The sequence below is a fragment of the Mchenga conophoros genome, linkage group LG22 (assembly GCF_057382185.1).
Source record: "Mchenga conophoros isolate Kocher_MC1m ecotype Shallow Benthic linkage group LG22, M_conophoros_male_GT1.1, whole genome shotgun sequence".
Taxonomy (NCBI): Eukaryota; Metazoa; Chordata; class Actinopteri; order Cichliformes; family Cichlidae; genus Mchenga; species Mchenga conophoros.
The window spans coordinates 31,863,895-31,883,822 of NC_140546.1; the positions used below are offsets into that span (position 1 = coordinate 31,863,895).

Sequence of the window (19,928 nt, forward strand, 5' to 3'; positions counted from 1 at the left end):
AAAAATCACGGTTTTAGTAACGCAGTAACGCAGCGTTCCTACGGGAAAGTAACGGTAATCTAATTACTGTTTTTGCAATAGTAATACCTTACTTTACTCGTTACTCGAAAAAAGTAATCGGATTACAGTTACTGCCCATCTCTGGTCCCAACACTGATTATGACTGACTAGTTTGAGTCCCACAGTGCTTCAAAAACATGCAAAAACACATACACCAGAAAGCATCCAATGGGTGAACATCTTGTGGAGACATCTTTTTATCGGACCAACAGAGTTCGAGAGTTCAGACATGGTTAGAGAGTTGGTTTGGCCAGTAAGTAATCTTATCATTTGCAAACGTTTGCACATTTAAAACAGCTGAGTTAAAGAAGAATTAGCTGAGATTAGTAGCCAATGGTGTTTGAAAGAGGCATAAACAGCAACTGGTTATACCTAGTTTCTGAAGTCCTATTTTGAAGGCCAAAAATCAGGGGTTTCTGCTGTCGCCATCTTGGTTGGAAAATCCAAGATGTGACGAGGAATGGTGAGTCCTCTACAGAGTTGTGGTTGAGAAGTTGTTAGCCAATATTCAAACCACTCATAACCCTCAATTTTGAAACCGTGTGCTATTTTTGACCGTTTTCATAGTAATAATGATAATAATCAATCATTTCATTTCATAATCTGTTTCACGAGGCTTCACTGTAGAGTCACTGATTACCTGAGGTTCACGTTACATCCAATGATTAACTAGCTCATCTGAATTTTTAACATCACATTTATGAATACAAGTTAAATTAATTTATATAGCCCAGAGTCCCAAGTCAAATTTGTTTCAAATTTTATAACTGGCCATTGGTTCGAGATAATTTAAATGGCCTGTATTTATATAGCGCTTTACTAGTCCCTAAGGACCCCAAAGCGCTTTACATATCCAGTCATCCACCCATTCACGCACACATCCACACACTGGTGATGGCAGCTACATTGTAGCCACAGCCACCCTGGGGCACACTGACAGAGGCGAGGCTGCCGGACACTGGCGCCACCGGGCCCTCTGACCACCACCAGTAGGCAACAGGTGAAGTGTCTTTCCCAAGGACACAACGACCGAGACTGTCCAAGCCGGGGCTCGAACTGGCAACCTTCCGATTACAAGGCGAACTCCCAACTCTTGAGCCACGATCGCCCAATTTACTGCAATAACAGGTAAGGAGGGAGGAAAGATGAAAGAACTAGAGCACAAGGGGGGATGAAAGAGAAGGTCAAACACAGACTGAAGGTGGGCAGATGACAGAAAGGGTTACATCATGGAAATCAGGAACTGAGATCTAGCAGCATTTACTGTATTTACTGCATAAAAGCAGTCTGTTTGTACATGTACATCGACTTGAGTGCCTCATTAAAACACCACAATGTAGAAACTAATGTGTTTCAGTTGGAAGTACACTGTCTAAAAGTCAGTCTACACAGTTGGAAAAATAGGACTGATGTTCTTCGCGAAACACACCAGAACTTTTAAAAATGTTACAAATTAATTCATCAAAATTTAACACACTCACATTTACTCCTCCCCACTTCCTTTAAGTAGATAAAGGAATTTATATTATGAATGTGGGACAGAAAAGGAAAAGAAAATTAGTGGATACCAATTCACCAAAGTGCGGGAAATATGCGTGATGCTCAAAAAATCCACGGGGAAGTAATCCCAGAAACCTCATTGCTCGTACAGCAATACTGATCAGAGGGACATATTGATTTTGTTCTTGATATGATTTATAAGAACTTTATTTAACATTTACTTCTGTTTTCGACCTTTTTTTGAACAAACTCCATGCATCTGTTTCGGTATATCGTGCCAGAAATCATCTTCTCACGGGATTTTGCTTTGAATGAAGTTTCTAATCATAGTCTACATCCGGGGTGTTTTGCTCCAGGTGGATTGCAGAAGAAGTGCAAATCCTACCTCCCAGCAACTTCTCTGTTTGATTCTTGACTTCTCATTTCGCCCGAGATGCCACATTAGCAGCAAAACCGGAGAGCTATGCGCTTTGAACCAACTAGGAGTGAAAAACCTTTAACCGACGAGTCTGTTTGTAAATGTGCCAGGTGGTGGTGGGAATGAGAACACAGCGCACACCACCTCTGCCCCACGCCAGAGGCAGAAACATGAGGCTTCGCTAAATGTCAACCATGACTTTTTTCCTTCATTTTTTAAAAAACAAAACACCAACTGACTAGGCAGCGTATGTTGTGGGGGACGTTTTTCTTGTGAGGAAAAAAAAATTCAGACTATAGGATGGAGGAGACAGCGCTAAGGAGGACAAGTAAGCTTGTTGAACTCATTGCCAGCTTCCCTCCCTTTTTCACTTTCTCCCCCGTGCTCGTTGAAGAAAGATTAGCTGGTGCGCTGTAAAGGTCACAATAGTGAAGTCCGTTTTGGCAATGTCAGCCATGGGATTGGATTGGCCGGCCTTCAAAGGGAGGGATTACCATAGAGCCACGAGCTGAAAGTAACCCAGCGCTGACGGGCCAGATCGCAGCCAAATGACAAATTACAGCTGGTCTGGTTAGGTCTGTGGGCCAAGAGAAATAGTGCGTGCGTGCGTGTCTTGGTGCTGCAGCAGACAGATGAAAGCTCCTAGAAGCTGGCTGAGCTCTCGCTCCATTATACAGACGAGTGCCTCTATTCTCTCCCTGTCTCCACACGCACACACTCCCAGAGTTGAAGTCCGCATGACTCCGCTGCCCTCTGTCTCCTCACGCCTCCAGGACAAAGACATCAACGCACACACACACTTCTAATCTCTCACACGCAAGCAGGCGTGCCCTTCAAAGCCAAAGGAACTGGAGCAGACGAGACAAAGATGGACACGGTGGCTGTAAAGACACGAGCGGGCGTGCGAGTGTCTCCTGTGGCTGCAAGGTAACCCAACCTGTCCCTGTTTATTCCTATTCATCGCACTCCTGTCAGCAACACAGCTTGACCTTGGCTTTGTATTATGTACCTCGCAGAGAAAGTCATTAGGAGCTTTGAAGATGAATGTACAGCATCATCGGCGAGGGACTTGTGTGGCTCCGCGAGGACACAAAGGTGAGCTGAGGTAGCTTCTGCTAATTGTCACAGCTAATTTACACTAATTGTATTTATTTGCCGGCTGCCTGACCGTGGCTCATTGACTGCCGGCTTTACGGTTCAGCAGCGTTGCGATCGGGTTCAGTTGTTGGTCAGAGCTGGCTTCCACTTCCAGGTCTTTGGGGTCTCCCTTGTCAGTGTCTATCTAAGGGACACCAGAGTGAGTAGCACTGTTAAAAAGTACTAAAAAGGGATCATACAGTTAGAAGCACTCACTACTGTTGCTTGACAGGACGGTCTATGTAATCGTTAGTTACTGTTACTGTCCTTTGCTCAATCCACAACCAGTCGCAGCAGATGGCCCCGCCCCTCCCTAAGCCTTTTCTGCAGGAGGTTTCTTCCTGTTAAAAGGGAGTTTTTCCTTCCCACTGTCGCCAACTGCTTGCTCACGGGGCTCGTCTGTGCTATTGCCGGGTCTTTATGCCTTAAAAAAGGCAATAAATAATTCAATTGTATTTTTCATTGTCCTAAATATACTAACAGGGTTCACTGTGGAGAAAATGGATAAATCGCAAAAAAATGCACTCATTGTTAGCTAAGAACAAAGTGCTTACATGCTTTTTTGCATGCAAAAAAAAAAGAGATAATGGGCAAAAAAAAAGTGCGACAATTAGGAAGAATGGCAGTCAAGATGCTACACTTTGTCTTCTAAATGCACAAACTGTCTGGCTTAATTAGGATACGTAGGACAATCTCAAAGTAACACTCCCAGTAAAACACCCCCAACGGGAAAGCATACAAGGTAATCCACAATAATACTCAAATTATCTCATTACAGTTCATTCATGTGGGATGTGCAGAATGCATTAGCTTACAAATAAAATGATTTGAACATTATTCTGGCTTTCCTGCTTCCCTGTAGGGAGTGTTTATTCTATAAAAATAAATTGTGCTTACACTTGTCAGCAGATATGCATGCTGAGTGGAGACTTACGCACGACTATGCAGAAAGGGAGAGGTCTGGATAAAGGTCTTGCTAAGCATGAGATTCGTGTCTGTTGCATGCAGTGCACATCAATCTACACACATTAGACAAAAGATAAACTAAAGAAAAATCTACCTGCCTCTGAGAAGTCTGAGCCTTGCAAAAAACACTGGATATTCTAATAGCCTAGGGTTTAAGCTGAAGGTTAAAGAGCAGTAACCCTAACCCTAACTCTAACTTTACAGGGTTAAAGACAAGTATCTATGTTAAAATCTTAATTATTTCAGTCCAGTCAGCCAGCTCCCTAATTAGTTCAGTGTTGATATGTGGTTCTAGGCTGTGAGCTTGTCACTCCTAACAAAGAGACACCAAGCTCAGCAAAACAGGGATGACAGGGAATGGTGGTGGTGGTGGGTGGTGGGCACACTAATGAACTTCAGTCAGAGAACTCAAGTTAGAAAACATTCATTATACCAGCAGAGTATAGTTAGAGTTTGCAATCTAGGCTCTGAGCTCATCATACTCTACAAAATATGTTCTTTATAAACTGGGGAGTGATTTGTCAAGGCGGATGCTGAGGAGCAGTGATGCAGGGTTGGTACGGACATGTCATAGGTTTGGGTGGGACGTCATGAAGCTCACATGGGCGAATTTGTAGGATGTGTTGTGTATAATATATGAGAATAAAGCAGTAGGCAGATCGATCCAATTATAGCGCAATAGGATCAATACTTAGATTTGTTTCTAGCCACTTAAGTTAAGTACAAAAATAGGTCAAAAATATACACTATGAAAATGTCTGAAGCTTTTTGTGTTGACTGTCACCTTGTTTTATTTACAGTGCTCCCTCACTATATTGCAGTTCACCTTTTGCGGCCTTGCTGTTTCGTGGATTTTTTTTGTGCAGTTTTGCATGCTTTTTTTCCCCCACAGCGCATTGTGTTCTGCATCCTGATTGGCTATAGACCATTGTCAATCAATCTTCTGTTGCGTCGAGCTTGTCAAATTTACTTAAATCTTCGATCGCTACCAGTGTGACTCTGAAGTGCTGTACTGGATGATGTAGAAGTCTCAAAAACTGTCTGAAATATTATTATATTACATTTGGCCTTGCCCTGTTTTTAGGAAAAAAAATGCTTCTGATGTGTTTCAGTTCATAAGAGGTGATTTTGTGGTTTTTCCTTGTGCAGTGCTTCAAGTGCACATCCACTTGTTTCTTTAAAGCCCTGCTCTGGTCACTTGTATATCCACGTTGGATTCTTTCCACTGTCTGAAAATGATAACCGTCTATCATGACTTTGATTTCTCGGGACAAGGATGAAGTTAAGTGCAAGTGATAGAGTGCATCAAGTAAGTTTGAACTCAGAGGCTGTTTTCATCCTCGGGTCTGATGCTGAGGAGGGATTCAAGCACTATAACCAGAGAATAAAGTGGAAAGTGGAACAATCTGGAATGGTATTCTGGCATTTTCATTTAATGAGCACTTTAATCTGATAGGCAGGTTAATGCATAACACTGAATGAGTGAACATGTCAGGTGCCGCAGCCTGGTGTTGCTTCCAGTGGGGGCATGGAGACACTTTCTCAGTAATAAGAAAATAATGATGTCCCGCGGTACGTTTACACCTTTAACACATCCCTTTCTCCTCATCCCTTCGGGGCGTTCATGGTGCAGATGTAAATAAAGTTGCAGTCCCACTAGCACTGCAGAAGGGGATTTAACATGACCAGAGTAAGTTTTTTGTTTTTATTTTTAAGTGGCATGTAATTTGAAATGCAGCTTGATAAATATCAAACACACAAGCTGTCTCTGCACAGTTTGTATATCCAGTTAATGTGAAATGTAAAGAAAACTCTTAATGTGTAATGAGAGATTAGGAAATGACTGCTACAAAAAGCTAAGTACGTTAGCCAAATGAAATTTTATAAAATGGAAACTTAAATCTGACATGTAGTGGGAGAGTTTTAAAATCAGATATTGGATCATTACCTGATGGAATCCAACGTTTTTGTGACTTAAACTCCGTCATCTGAATCTACAGATTGCAGTGAATACTAGAGTAAAAGCACAGGTCAGCTGATCACAGCCTGTGCACAAAGAAAGATCTCTTGGAGCTCACAAAATACATTATTGTGTGACTCGAGTCTAAGACATTCTTTTCCCCAAGCTGCACTGCTGCACCCAATCTTAGGGTTTCCCCACCTCCTGAATCCTACTTTAACCCCTGACCGCAACCCTTTTGGATGTAGAGAGAAGCAACAAGCAGGCTTCTCCTTTTGCTCCTGACCTGAGCTCCACCTTTGTGATGAAACTGCTGTTTCATCACTGCGCTGCAGCCTGAGAATATCAGCGAGCCTCAGTGTGAAGGCTGGGTCAGTTTAAAGATGAAGTTGGTGTTTGCCAAAGCAGAACCTGAATGCATCTCACACATCAGCATATTCAACTTTTCTACTGATACTATATGTTTTGCACTCAGGAAAATATTAGCAGTGGAACAAGAAGACATCTACAGATATCGTGACCAGAATATCTGTATTTTCAATCACAAAAATAAAGTGGTAAATGTAAGAGAGTGGGATGGCGATGCAGTGGATTGCACTGTTGCAAGGTTTTGGATTTGAACATTCCAATTATGCATACAATTTCCCTTTTTGACAAAGTTTCTATTTAGGGCTGCTAATAGTTTCTTCCTGTTAGATGGGGAGTTTTTCCTTCCCACTGTCACCAAGTGCTTGCTCATAGGGGTCGTCTGATTGCTGGAGTTTTCTCTCTATTGGGGTCCTTTCCTTAGAGCATAGGTGTCGAACTCCAGGCCTCGAGTGCTGGTGTCCTGCAGGTTTTAGATGAATCCTTGATTCAGCACAGCTGAATGACTCAACATGTCTTGAAGTTCTCCAGAAGCCTCGTAATGAACTAATCATTTCATTCAGGTGTGTTGACCCACGGTGAGATCTAAAACCGAGCACTGGGATTGGGCACCCCTGCCTTAGAGAATAAAGCTCAAGGTGTTGTGATTTGGCGCTTTATAAATAAAATTGAATTGAATTGATGGAGCCCATGGACTGATGACCGGTGGTCAGTGTCAACTGGAATAGGCTTCAACCTCCCTACAGCCCTCGACGGATGAGACGTTAAAAACATGAATGGATGGGTATAATCAACGAACAACACAACAATATTCAGGCCTGTTTTTTTGCTGTACAAATTGGACAGAGCAGAGGAAGAATGATGGATTATTGTAGGTTTTACCATAGCAGTCAAATCTAGCCTTGAGCTCAGTGCACCAGAGTTTGCATAAAGCAACGCTATAGTTTGCCTGCTTACTTTTTCTAAAGCTTGGCATTTGTCTGGGCAACGCTGCACACAACTTTCCACTCTTTCTGAGCGGATGTTATGTTTATAAATGAGACCTCAGGAGGCTGCTGGATGGGGCAGGTGGTTTAGTTTCTGCAGAGGCATACAGGTGGGATGCTGCGGGCCACAGGTTATAGTCACTCTAGTTATTGCTGGTTGCTTGGCACGGCAACTCGCTGGAGAGCAGCAAAGCCAACAGAAATCAGTGACTCACCCTTCCTATCTCCCTCACACTCTCTCACTTTTTTTCCCATTCCATTTCATCCACAAAGGGGGCAGAAGGCCCTCTCTCTGAGCACGGTGATGCACAGAGACATGTATGCCCAAGCATTTACATTTAGTTTCTTGCTTTTGAAGATATAGTTCTACCCCTGCCACTCATTCCAGGTGGAAAAAAAGTGAAAAGAAGTAAGTTTGGTTGCCTTCTCAGCCTCGCTCTTTGTGGATCTACATTAGCCTCTGGAGAGCAAACAGTCTGGAACAATCTCTCCCCACCAGACCTCTTTCAGTCTTTCTTTCTTTGTTATGTTTTCGCCATCCGCTCATCTTCCCCTCTTGTCCTCGCCCCGTAATCCTCCAAGATATACTTTGCTCCCATTACACGTGTGTTCCCAGTCAAAACCGATGAATTATAAATGAACGTCCATGAAGCAGAATGCCAGAGGTCTCCTGTTGCTGTTACACACAAAAATACTGCCCAGAGGAGTGGAGGCATTATGATACGGTCATTTAACAGATGCTTTTATCTTAAGTGAACAGTAATACATGCTGTATTTTTAGCTTAGACCTCAAGGGCTTTAGCTGATTGCTGGGATTTAAGAAGCAACATACAGTTTGCTCTGCTGATGGCCAAGTCGCTGCCTTCACACTGTATTGTCTGTCCATATGTAGGGCACACGAACTGAACCTTTGGGAAAGACGTCCCATTCCATGTTATCATCTGCCAGAAAGTAAAGAACTGAGCTTGTCCGAAGCCTCGGAAGAATCTAGCGTATTTGCATAAGGCTTGTGTGAAAGAGAACAGTAAACCTGTCGTTGCGGCTCCCTCATTGCTTAGCCTCCTTTTTCTTTGTGGAGCTTCACCTTCTTCTTCTCTTTCTGTTTCTTTTATTAAACTGAATCAGTTTTTCTTGTCAGAGTCCTCCCTCGCTCCATCACTTTTTAATAACCCTCCTCGCTTTAATGAGTTCTGTTATGTACACAGGGGGCAGCGGCTAGGGGCCAATTTGTGATTTCACATCAGATCAGATCAGAGAAAGCTAAGGAAATAAAAGGGGGGGGAAACACACACACACACATACATCTTCCTGTGTGTCTCTTCTTCTTCTTCTTCTTTTTGTGCCCACAAGAGAGAACCTTGCATCTCATCTGGGCAGCCTGGGGAATTGCAGCACTCCCCGAGCCGCCATTTTGGAAGCATCCTGTGGAACAGCGAGTCACCGGAGAGAACTCCTTAGGGGGCGAAGGGGAGAGAGCAGCAGGAAGGGAGAGGGAAAAAAAGGCGAATGCTGGTGTGTACCCGCATGAGGTTAGTTAACTTTTTACATCTGGAAAAGCCTAATGAAGCTCTCCTGTTTGCTCTCGCCGGGTTCTGTAACTGGAGGAGTTGCAGAGAGGTGAGGGATTTAGTAATGGAATGCAAGCTGCAGAAATCCTCAACTTTCACATCGGGGCTTTGTTTATCTCTACTAGGCGAGGGAGCAGCAGCCGACAAAGCAGCTCCACCACACACGACTCAGACAGTGTCATAACCTCGCCCATTTTAGCTTGCCTGAGAGGTACTGCGTTGCCGAGCTGAGCTGGGTTTTATATGAGACCAAAGACTGTTGCAGAATCCCAAAAACGAGGATGATGATACGCTTCCTTGAGCTATTTTTCATGAGCTCTTTGTTTCCTTTAGCATTTATAATATGTGGTTGATGAAATAAACATGATATTTTCAAAAGAAAAATGCAGTAAGCTATATACACATATATATACAGTCCCCTCTCACCCTGCGGGCGGTCTCTCTTTCAAGCTTGGGTCCTCCACCAGTGGCTGGGGAGCTTAAGGATCCTGCACAGTACCTTAGCTCAGTGGTTCCCAAATTTTTTTCGCTGGGCCCCCCTTTGTTTTACAGGAAAAATGTTCACGCCGCCCTCACGCACGCGCACACGCACGCACTAACACATCCTCCAACCACACACACCCATATTTTGCTCAATTGTGGTTTATTTCACACCTCAAACATTTAGTAAACAATTAAGCAAATACAGGTAGTAAGAAAATAAACTACTAACTCTTTTACGCTACATCCGCACCTACACAGGTATTTTTGAAAACGCAGCTGTGTCATCCACACGTAAACAGCGTTTCGAATCACCGAAAATGGAGATTTTTTTAAAACTCCTTTTTTGCTTTTACGTGTGGACGAGGAATACAGAGTTCGTCACGCAACGTCAAAGGTATGTGCCTTTTTTCACGTCACGCTGTGCGCCACGTTATTGTTTACATGAGATGAATTGCAGAATGGCAGATAGTCAGATTAACAGTATTTTGTGTCTATCTTCAGGTTTTACACACTTACATATAAACACGCAGTTACTGTCCCTCTATTTAGAAAGGCAGAGGCGTCACGGTGTAATTATTTTACGTGTAGTTGTTTTTTTCTTGTGTAATAATATTCAACATTGCTATCAATACATTTTTCAAAAACTGCCTCTCTGTGCAAAATGGGTTTAAAAACATAAACAACTGTGGGATACTGTTTGTCTGTGATTTGGACGGGGGAACAAATCGTGGCAGGATCAGCCTGATGTTATTTGTATCCCGCTGTAACTTTACTGTATAAAGAGCTAACATCTCCAAAATGTCAGGAGTAGTTAGTCATTACAACAAGTGTTTGTGAACTAAAAATCAAGAATGTGTGATACTGTTTGTCCGTGATTTGAAGAGCCCAGCGCTGCTCCTGACGAAGGAAATACCAATTCTGCAGGGGAGACCTACCTTGGCACTTGTGCAGGTGAAACCAAAGGGAAGATATGCTTCACCATATTTTCTAGTCTTTGGCTTAGAATGAAGTTGGTTTGGAAACATATTCAGCTATGCTTCATCTCCTGCTTTGCGTTTGTGCGGGCGCCCCGTGCTAGCAGTGTCCAAGCGTCATTTATTTATTTTTTTTCCCTTTTCATACCGCGCCCCACTTGCAATGGCTCTGCCCCCCCCCACCCCACTAGGGGGCGGGCCCCACACTTTGGGAAGGTCTGCCTTAGCTGTTCCTAGCACTGCCCTCTTCTGGACAGAGATCTCAAGTGTTGTTCCTGGGATCTGCTGGAGCCACTTGCCAAGTTTGGGAGTCACTGCACCGAGGGCTCCAAGCTGGGTACAGCTGGATAGCATAATGGTAAGCCCACATCCATTTGGAACAGGAGTCATAGGTTTGACTCCCGGGGTGTCTGTATCCAGTACGGGTCTTAGGCTAGACACCTGATGCCAACCAACCTGACTCAGCTGGATTGAAGACACTTGCAGGAGAACCTGCAAATTCCACACTTCTCAAAATATTTTGACTTTGATAAACAGACAAAACATTTTGGCTCTTGTAATGCCAAAAGAAATCCAGTTAGTAACATATAAACACAAACAAAATTCTCCTCCATGCTGTATCCCCTGGAACAGTCTGTTATCCATGCCGGGATCCAGTGCCAGGTGAGTGGAGTCGTGGGTCAAGTCTGGACCACTGAGGGCCCTCGGCTGTGCTAGTAGGGCAGAGCTCTCCATCTGTTCCCACTCACTTTACCACGACTTCATCACAATCACACAGAGGTAGAGAACAGAAGATTGAATGAACCAATGCAATGCCAATATTTTATTCTGGAGGATACCCTCCTTTGGACAATCACTTTATGTATAACAGATCAGTGCTAAAAAACTGAAGCTCTTTAAAATGATATATAAACACACCTTATTTTCACCAGAAGCACCATCACATACAGGCAAAAGAGCAATAAGTACACTGCTATAACATCCTTCAAATTCTTGGAATTTGGCCTCCAGCTTCTTCCTGTATGCATCTGTACACCATCTCAATCATGCATTCAGTTCATGGTGTATCCTCTTCTTTTCATTCAGTACTGCTTTCAGGTAACTGGTGATCCAGGGTTTGTTGTTAGAAAAACTGCTGGAGTGTTGCCAAGTCTAGGATAGATTAAAAATCTTATAATTCTGCACTGGTTTTGCATGTGTGACAGCAAAAATTGGGATAGGAGAATTATTTTCTCTCATCATTAAGGTAATCTTTTAACTAACTTTGGCTTAACGTTTCTACAAACAGGAAAACTTTAATGAATTCACAAATTTGCCAGCTACCCATGGTGTCACTTGCTGGAGCCATTTTAAGCCATTTTTGAGCAGGAAAAAACAAACAAATCTGTATGGAAAGCACATTTGAGGCTTATGATGAAGCTGCCACAGGGTGGCTATAGCTCAGGAGTTACAGCAGGTCATCTACTAATCGGAGGGATGGTGGTTTTATGTGTGGATGCCTAAGTGTCCTCGGGTAAGATACTGATCTCCAAAATGCAATTATTAAAATTATATAACTAAAAAAAAGTTTACTTTAAATTTTAGTTTACTAAAATTAGTTTAATTTATTACCAGTGCAACAAAATAATTGAGAAATGGATGAAAAATGTATTGGTATGTGTAGGCCTAGTTGAAAACAGAGTCGCTATAAAGCTATGCCGGCCAGTGCTGATACTGAGGGTGAAGTTGGCTACGCTACGTGTCCAACAGACAATGCCGACAGTGGATTCTGGTGTTCCTAAAAGGCAATCAGTGTTACTCATTATTGAATGAACGCAAACAAATACAAACTGCCAAAAGAGAAGTTAGCTAACAGTAACTGCAAAGTATGAGAGCAACAAACTCACACATAACTGACAAATGAACAACAGAAAGACTGTGGTTTAGTCGTGACCTCTGTAGCTGCTGTCATATCAGAGGAGGGAGTAAATGCCCCTAAAGTCTCACTTAGCAGCGGTCATGTCAGCTGACGAGACAGATGGCCTAGTCCAAAATATTCTAGTAATGCCCCTGAGAAGATAACACTTTAGATTATTAATATTTTTACATAAAAGCTGGGATGATATTACAAAACTAGGATCGAGGTCTCTTCAAGGCCTATTTATTAATGAAACAGCAATGCAGCTGTAGCAAAATACAGATTTGATTAAATCAATCAAATACGTCCAGAATGTTCCAGTATTATTGGGAAAAGTACAATGTAAAATAGCAAAAAGCAAATAATTTGCATTAAATTACAGAATTGCCACTTATACCTTTATCTTTTGCATCCAAGGACACAGACATTGTAAAATTTTAAAAGTGATTTTGAGCAATATTTTTCCAGGCCTACTTTAGATTTTTCAAAGATTTTTGGGGGTTTGTTGAGCCTGATCTATGGATGAGTCAAGCATAAAAAAGACACCTAACTCAAAGGATGAACCAGTGTTTTATATACAAATAACAGACAATTTAGCAAACAACCAGTTTTAAAATGTGTCTTTAGGCACTTATGAACGGAGAAAAGTACCAGATTTTGATCCATCATTGAGTGTCATCTCAAAAGCATCTAATTAGCAACAACTACATTTTTCACCATGACAATGATCCTAAACACACTGCCGATGCAGTGAAAGCAAACCTGAATCGAAAAACACAATATGGAACACTATCGGTCATGGACCAGAGTATTATTATTCCCAATACATAGCATACAGACTATTTGTCATGCCTCTAGGCGTTGCATAGTAGTGCAAAAGGTACTCTTCCACATCCTAATAAGACACTCGCAGCCACTCGCAGCAGTAGGACACTCTTAGAGCAGAGGCTCCAGCTGTCCATTCCAGCCCTAATTCTAACCTTAACCATAACCTTAACCCTATGACGTAGTGTTTTCCAAAGTGATTCAGGATCCAAAAGTGAAGAGATTTAACATACATAATGCTTTGTTAGGTTGATTTTCATGTCACACATGAAAACACATTTATAGATTCATTCCAACCCGCTCTCATGCCTCCGAATGTGTAACATACCGATGGTTTGTCACAGTCGTCAGTATGTTACGCGTTGGGATGAGAACGTGTTGCATGGATTGGCCTCCCCAGAGCCAGAACTCAAGACTATTGAAGCAGTGTGTGATTATCTTGACAAGAACGTAGTGTTTTCCAAAGTGATCTTGACAAGAACAGAACAAAAGGCAGAAACATCCAAAGAAGAACTTTGAATGTCTTTCAAGAAGCCTGGAGAACTATTCCTGAAGACTGCTTAAAGGAATAGGACCTTAGAGAGCTCGGGCTTGTATAGAAGAATTATTATTGATCATTATAATTGTACAAACTCTTTTTTTGGCCATATATGTGTGTGTGTATATATATATATATATATATATATATATATATATATATAGAGAGAGAGAGAGAGAGAGAGAGAGAGAGAGAGAGACTGTATTTCAATCTGTGTTTGTATGAGTTATGTATGTTTTATTAAACCACTGCATCCATTTCTCATTTTCAGACTTTGCCACAGTACTCTATGGTTGAGTCAGTTTAAACGAGTCATGTTATGTCACAATAAATGAATCAGAAGACATTATGTTGCAACCTTTTTCAGGAAAAAGTCAGATTCATCCAGTCAGGTTTAACAAACACAACCTTATCCTGTGTTCTTTTTCCATCTTAAATTTTCTTTTCTTTTAGCCATCAATCCTATATTTGTTTACTGGGTTCAAACAAATAAGTTGGACATGGAAATTTATTGGAGCTGCCAACACTGGCAAGCAACAACTGCATCATTTTTATGCCTGGAGATGAATCTAAATATAGAATTATTCTCTTAAATTAGACTAAAATACCAGTTCTTCCCACTTTGGGTGATACAGTTACATAAAGTTTCTATCTCAGGAAAAGTTTTATAGTAGCAGCATACAGAGTGGGTTTGTGGTGTAAGATCCAAATTGCAATAGCAGAATGGGTGATTAATTGTCTTTTGTCGCAGTAGCTCCATTGCAAATGCAACAAAAGCAAAAGCAAAGGTATGCAGACATGAGCTAAACAAGCAGAAATTAATGCACTGAAGAGCTGCGCCAAAGATTCTGTCCAAAAAGCAGAGAGCTGCAGAAATACTGTGGACAATCAATGCGGTGTAATAACTACCAGCAAAAGTGAGTTGATTTAAGCACTTCGGCTTCTCAGAGGTACTTTGTCACTAGATTTACCGATTTAGCTATTTTATGGCTTTTGTACTTTGGGTAGACAATTTATGCTACTACTAACCAGAGTCTTTAAGGAGCCATAGAGCTCATAAGCAGTCTGTGTCTTGTCAAAGACTCTCGAGTGAGGCTGTTGTTTGCTGTCACATTAGGTCTGAACTTGTGCAGTCTGATTAAAGCACAATGTCAGTTGGCTACTTCTTAAGTTATGAGAGACTTGAGCTTTGGTTTCTGCCCTTCATGTGTGCAACATGAGGGATTGTTATCTCACTCTGAATGAAAAAAAAGAATATTACATTTAAATAAAGATTCTCAAAATTAATACAAGGATCTACATTTCATGGAAGGGGAGTAAACATACTAAATGTATGCTTAGTATCTGTACTTCCACTCACTGGTCCCTTCTGTCTGAAGCAAAATCTGTGTCAAACTAGCCAGCAGAGACAGAGCTATACAACGCCTAAGAATGAAATAACCAGCAGCAGATTATAATAAATTCCTTCATTTATCATTCTTTCCCAGGGCTCAGTTGAAAAGAGTTTTAAAACCTTAACATCTTAGTGTGGCGCCTTTGGCAATGTAAGCACTTTATCTATGGCTAAAGGTAAACAGGGAGATTTGCTAAATCTCTTTTGATCTAAAATTCCATCAACCAAATTGTTTCATTTCTTTTTCTTTTTTTTCGGCCCAGATTAATAATGATTAAGTAATACTTTGTTGATCCCGGGGGAAATTCCCTTTCCTCTCACCTCTTGGAGATTAGAGGTCAGGGGCTGTAATGGAAGATCATCCCTGGGGCGCACAGGGATTCTTTGAATTGAGGAGTAAAATTATGTGGTTTGGAAACATTTTCCAGCTCAAGGGTGTTCTCCGGTGTTATTACAGGAAGAAGCAAAAAGGATTAGATTTTCCCACAATTTACTCACATGATATATATTTTTCGCTTGACATGAAAATAGTACAGTTGTCACCACGTGTCGAGCTCTTAAATTTTGTCATGTTATATTAATTACAAGAGATCCACTCACTTTAATGTGGAATGGTGGAAACAACAAAACACGTTCAAATCCGAAGACGCTTCCAACAACTTTCTGTTTATCTCGTGCATAAGTTTAATTGTTATACTCTGATATTACCTGAACTATTTTTCCTGCAGTTTTCTGCTTCCCCCCCTTTTTTATATGGGCTTGACTGAACCCCAAAATATGTCGAAACAACGAACACGTAATTTTATATTCGTCACAAGCTGTTCGAGTTCTGTGGCCGGCTTTGGTGTTTGAGCTTTCCTCCATGATGCTTGCATGTCACAAACTAAAAAGAGCAAAGTCACGTGACCACAAACTGGCTAGTTTCTTTTAAAGAGGACAGTGCACACTGGGGTAACACGAAAATAACCAAAATGGGCATGATTATGTCAATTAGAGAGTCTGAATGTCAGTTTTGATTCATTTTTGATTAATTGCTCAGTCCTAATGGGGACATTGTGGTCATAAAGGGATGGACATGCTCAGCAACAATACTTGTGTAAGCTTTAGCATTTAAATGATGTTCAGCTGGTGCTAATGGGCTCAAAGAGTGCCAAGAAAATAACTCCCACACCAATTACTCCTCCAACAGCAGCCTGAGCTGTTGATAGAAGGATGGATCCATGCTTTCTTGCTATTTACGTCAGATTCTTATCCCACCATCCACATGTTGAGGTGAAAATCAGGACTCATCAAACCAGGAAATGTTTCTTTAAATTTGTTATTTCCCACAGCCCCACCAGGTTTACCGCATTTCAGTATTGGCTTCAGTTTCCCACCTGAAGACTGCACTGTTTAAAATTATTAATGTTATTATTATTTTATTTCCATGCTTTCTATATGGATCTGTGCCTCCTCTGCTCTTGACTTAAATTATTATGGGTTCATTTATTCTACCATGTTAGTCATTTATGAGTTCTGGGTGTGCACATCGTGCTCTGTTTTTTCTTTTTGTGGGTCATATTTTTATAAATATTGTAGCTCTCTTCTCTCAGTTAGCAGTGATCCTTCCAAGATGACCGAGTATTTACAGTGGTGACAGATTGCTCACTGGCCAAGCTCTCTCCTGAACTAAGGTGCTAAGTGAGGCACTGAGGGACCCAGCACGAATGTCTAACAGCCTGGTGTAAAACTGACTGAACTGAGAGGAATGGAGGAGTGATGGAAAGAGAATCTGCTCTGACCTAATGGTATCATCTGTTGTGAAAGAGAGTGTGGTGCAGTCCAGGGCTGCTTTGGCCTGGTTGCATTTATCTGATTTGGACTCTGCAGGGATTCCAGACTGTCTGATATCTAAGGGATCTGTGACATTCTTTTTGCGGTAGTAGTTTACATTCATTATTTGGCAGCTTGGCCAAGCTGTCGAGGTTTCTTGTCTCCAAATCGAAGCTTGAAAAACGTTTTTAATGGCTATGATTACAGAGTGTGGAAACCATGTAGTGGGCAAACACATGCCTCTAGGATCTACAAGATGCAGCTTTTCATTCCATAGGCTGGAATTATCTGATTAATTCTCCTTCTCTGTCTAGGACAGCTGCTGAAATCACTGAGTGGAAAAAAAAGAACAACAAAATCTGTGGACCATCCATGATCCCAGTTATTAGACAATGGAGTGACTCTGGGATCAGAGGAGGAGATGTGATGCTCTGGCTGGAGCTCCACAGGCCACAGAGATGACACATGGATAAACACCATGCCAGCGACATGATGACATGATGGGGCCTTAATGATAGTTCTTAGCACCTCATTCTCATCAGGGCTGTCAAGTCACAAAGGTTGACTTTGACTCCCTGTTGGAGCTCAGTCTGGGGGGAGTTATTTTTTTCTCCTTATCTTTCCTCGTGTGGTGCATTTTTCCATTGTTATACCTCTCTGACCTGTCTTCCCCATGTGATGTTTTTGTGTAATGTATGTATGGTCAGAGGGTAAGATGGCGCCGCCATTGCGTGCAATAGGTCGGCAGCCTAATGAAATTTCCCCTTGTGGGACTAATACAGGTATATCAAATCAAATCAATTCAAAATCAAAAGTTCATTTTTTGTTTTTCCATAATGCTTCTTCTTCTACAATAATTATAGGATTTGGAGGTGGTAGTTGTTGTGTTAGTTTTTTTTGCAGCTTTTGTTTATTAAATTATAATATATGAAATTCTAATGTATAGTGTACCTTTGCGATCTGCAGTGAAATAAACAAAATCTTTCCTAAAACTTAATCTTAAATGCATATTGTGATTTTTTTTAAGATAAATTTTGCAGTTCTTGACACTGTATTCGGAAGATTTTCTGCATGTCTTCTTCTGTAACTTTCACTCCTCTGTCCAGTGAACCACAACCCTCTCACTCTTGACAATAAAGGTGTATTTTGCCTCTTTTCTATGTGTGCGCAGAGGATGCTTTCCAGCATCTCCAGCCATTAAAAAAAAAAAACTGTCTGGGCTGCAACCCAACACTTGCAAACAGGGCCAGTTGGGTAGCTCACTCTGCCAGATCCTCACGCCGGTTCTCTCCATAACGACCTCCCCTCCCTCCTCCATCTTTGGTATTGGGGTCACGTTTCCCTTCATTGACAGGAAAGACTTCTTTAGAGGGCGGATTAAAAGGCCTCCAAAGCGATTCTGATAGGAGGTGTCTGGCAGCCGATGTTGCTGGCTGATATGTCACAGCACTCAGGAGTGGAGAGGAGACGTGGGGGGAGACAGAACAGGAAACTGCTGATTGGCTTTGACCGGGTGCACAGGTGTGTGCGTGCGTGTAGCCTTCTGTGCGCACGTGTGTTGCAAAAGGGCATTTTGCGCTGACCGAAGATGAAAGGATAACTGTCGTTAGTCTTCTCCTGTGATGGCTGATTAGAGTGATGCAATTGTCTGCAAGAAAGGGCCACAACAACATATGATCAAACCTGCATCGATATACAGATGTGAAGATCAGAGGACACGAGCACACACGCACAGGCATAGCAACTGTCCGCATCTCAAATCATGAAACATATCCTTTGACGTCATCCAATTTTGGAAAAGAACACTCCACCTTACTGTCAATTGCCAGATCACCAGCTGGCTCATCTCAAGTATTCTTCGTTAGATCTGAGAGAGTAATGAGGGTGTGTGTGTGTCTTTGTGTGTGCACATTGCGGTGGTTGGGGTGGTACTCTAATGGCAGATGAGTGACCCAGTCAGAAAAGGTCAGCAACACTACAGGGCTGATGTGGCGAGGCACCCTCCACTCACTGACTAATTAAATGTCAGTGCTTCAGACTGGATAGAGAAGAGAAGCTGGAGGGGGGAGGAGGATGGGGGCAGAGTGGGGTTTGGGAGGAAAACACAGGAGAGAGTGGCAGATAGGTAGACAGGGAACGGACCTCGTTGTAAATGTCACATGTTACATAAGGCTGGGCTCTTTGGCAGTGGAGAGTTTAGGACTTAAAAAAGAAAAAGAGAAACACTTTTGGACAGATGGTTTCTGAATGTTGGAGATTTTTCGAGCGGCGTGCTGCAAAATGACTAGTTTTATTTTTATCTCTGTCACCATGTTAGCTCTGTGTACTCATTATATACAGACTTTATCTAAAAGATGGCTGCACCTTCTGGCTCAGGAAAGTGAGCTTCTTTCCTCCTATGTTCTTTGTAATGGCAGGGGATTGTTGTAGAGTGGTATAGAAGTCTGTGATAATTCTTATCTTAGAAGATCATTTGGTCTGAATTGTAAGTTTTCAGTATTATTCATTGTAACATGATGTTCCTTTTGTAAATGACGGTTAATACTGGAGTCAAAAAAGACAAAACAGACTCTGATTTTAGGGTTGATGTCTGAGTTAGATCCATCGCTTTTCATGTCCAACTTTAGATCACCGAGATGACGATGGTGAAAATGCTGAGTTTGAGGTGTCATAACAGAGCATCTTTAAAATAATGAGAGACATTATGACCATCTGCCTAATATTGCATTTTGCTGCCAAAACAGCACTGACCCATGGAGGCATGGACTCCTACAGACCCCTGAAGGTGTGCTGTGGTATATGGACCAAGATGTTAACAGCAGATCTGTCACAGCCGGGATGGCCGGTGTGTTTATGAAACGCTCCCAAAAGTAGACATGGGAGAAATGAACTTACTGTTTAAAGAAAAGGCGAGCTTTTATTAAAGCTGATAACATGAATCCAAACACAAGACAAAACGAACACTGGTGAAAACTAAAACCTAAACTGGAAAAATACTAGATGATAATAAATATGACCAAGAGAGACATGAACACGATTCTGAGC

The 19,928-nt window shown here is 41.8% G+C and overlaps 1 long non-coding RNA gene across 2 annotated transcripts; it reads left to right on the forward strand.

The window, feature by feature from the left end:
• Positions 1-472: 472 nt before the first annotated feature.
• Positions 473-18,006, forward strand: LOC146549746 (uncharacterized). 2 transcript variants are annotated; one of them, XR_014890533.1, is made up of 3 exons: positions 473-2,905; positions 2,995-3,073; positions 17,198-18,006. It is a non-coding gene; the product is annotated as an uncharacterized LOC146549746 (long non-coding RNA). The 2 variants fall into 2 exon arrangements; XR_014890534.1 differs by having other exon boundaries at positions 17,203-18,006.
• The last annotated feature ends 1,922 nt before the right edge of the window (positions 18,007-19,928 follow it).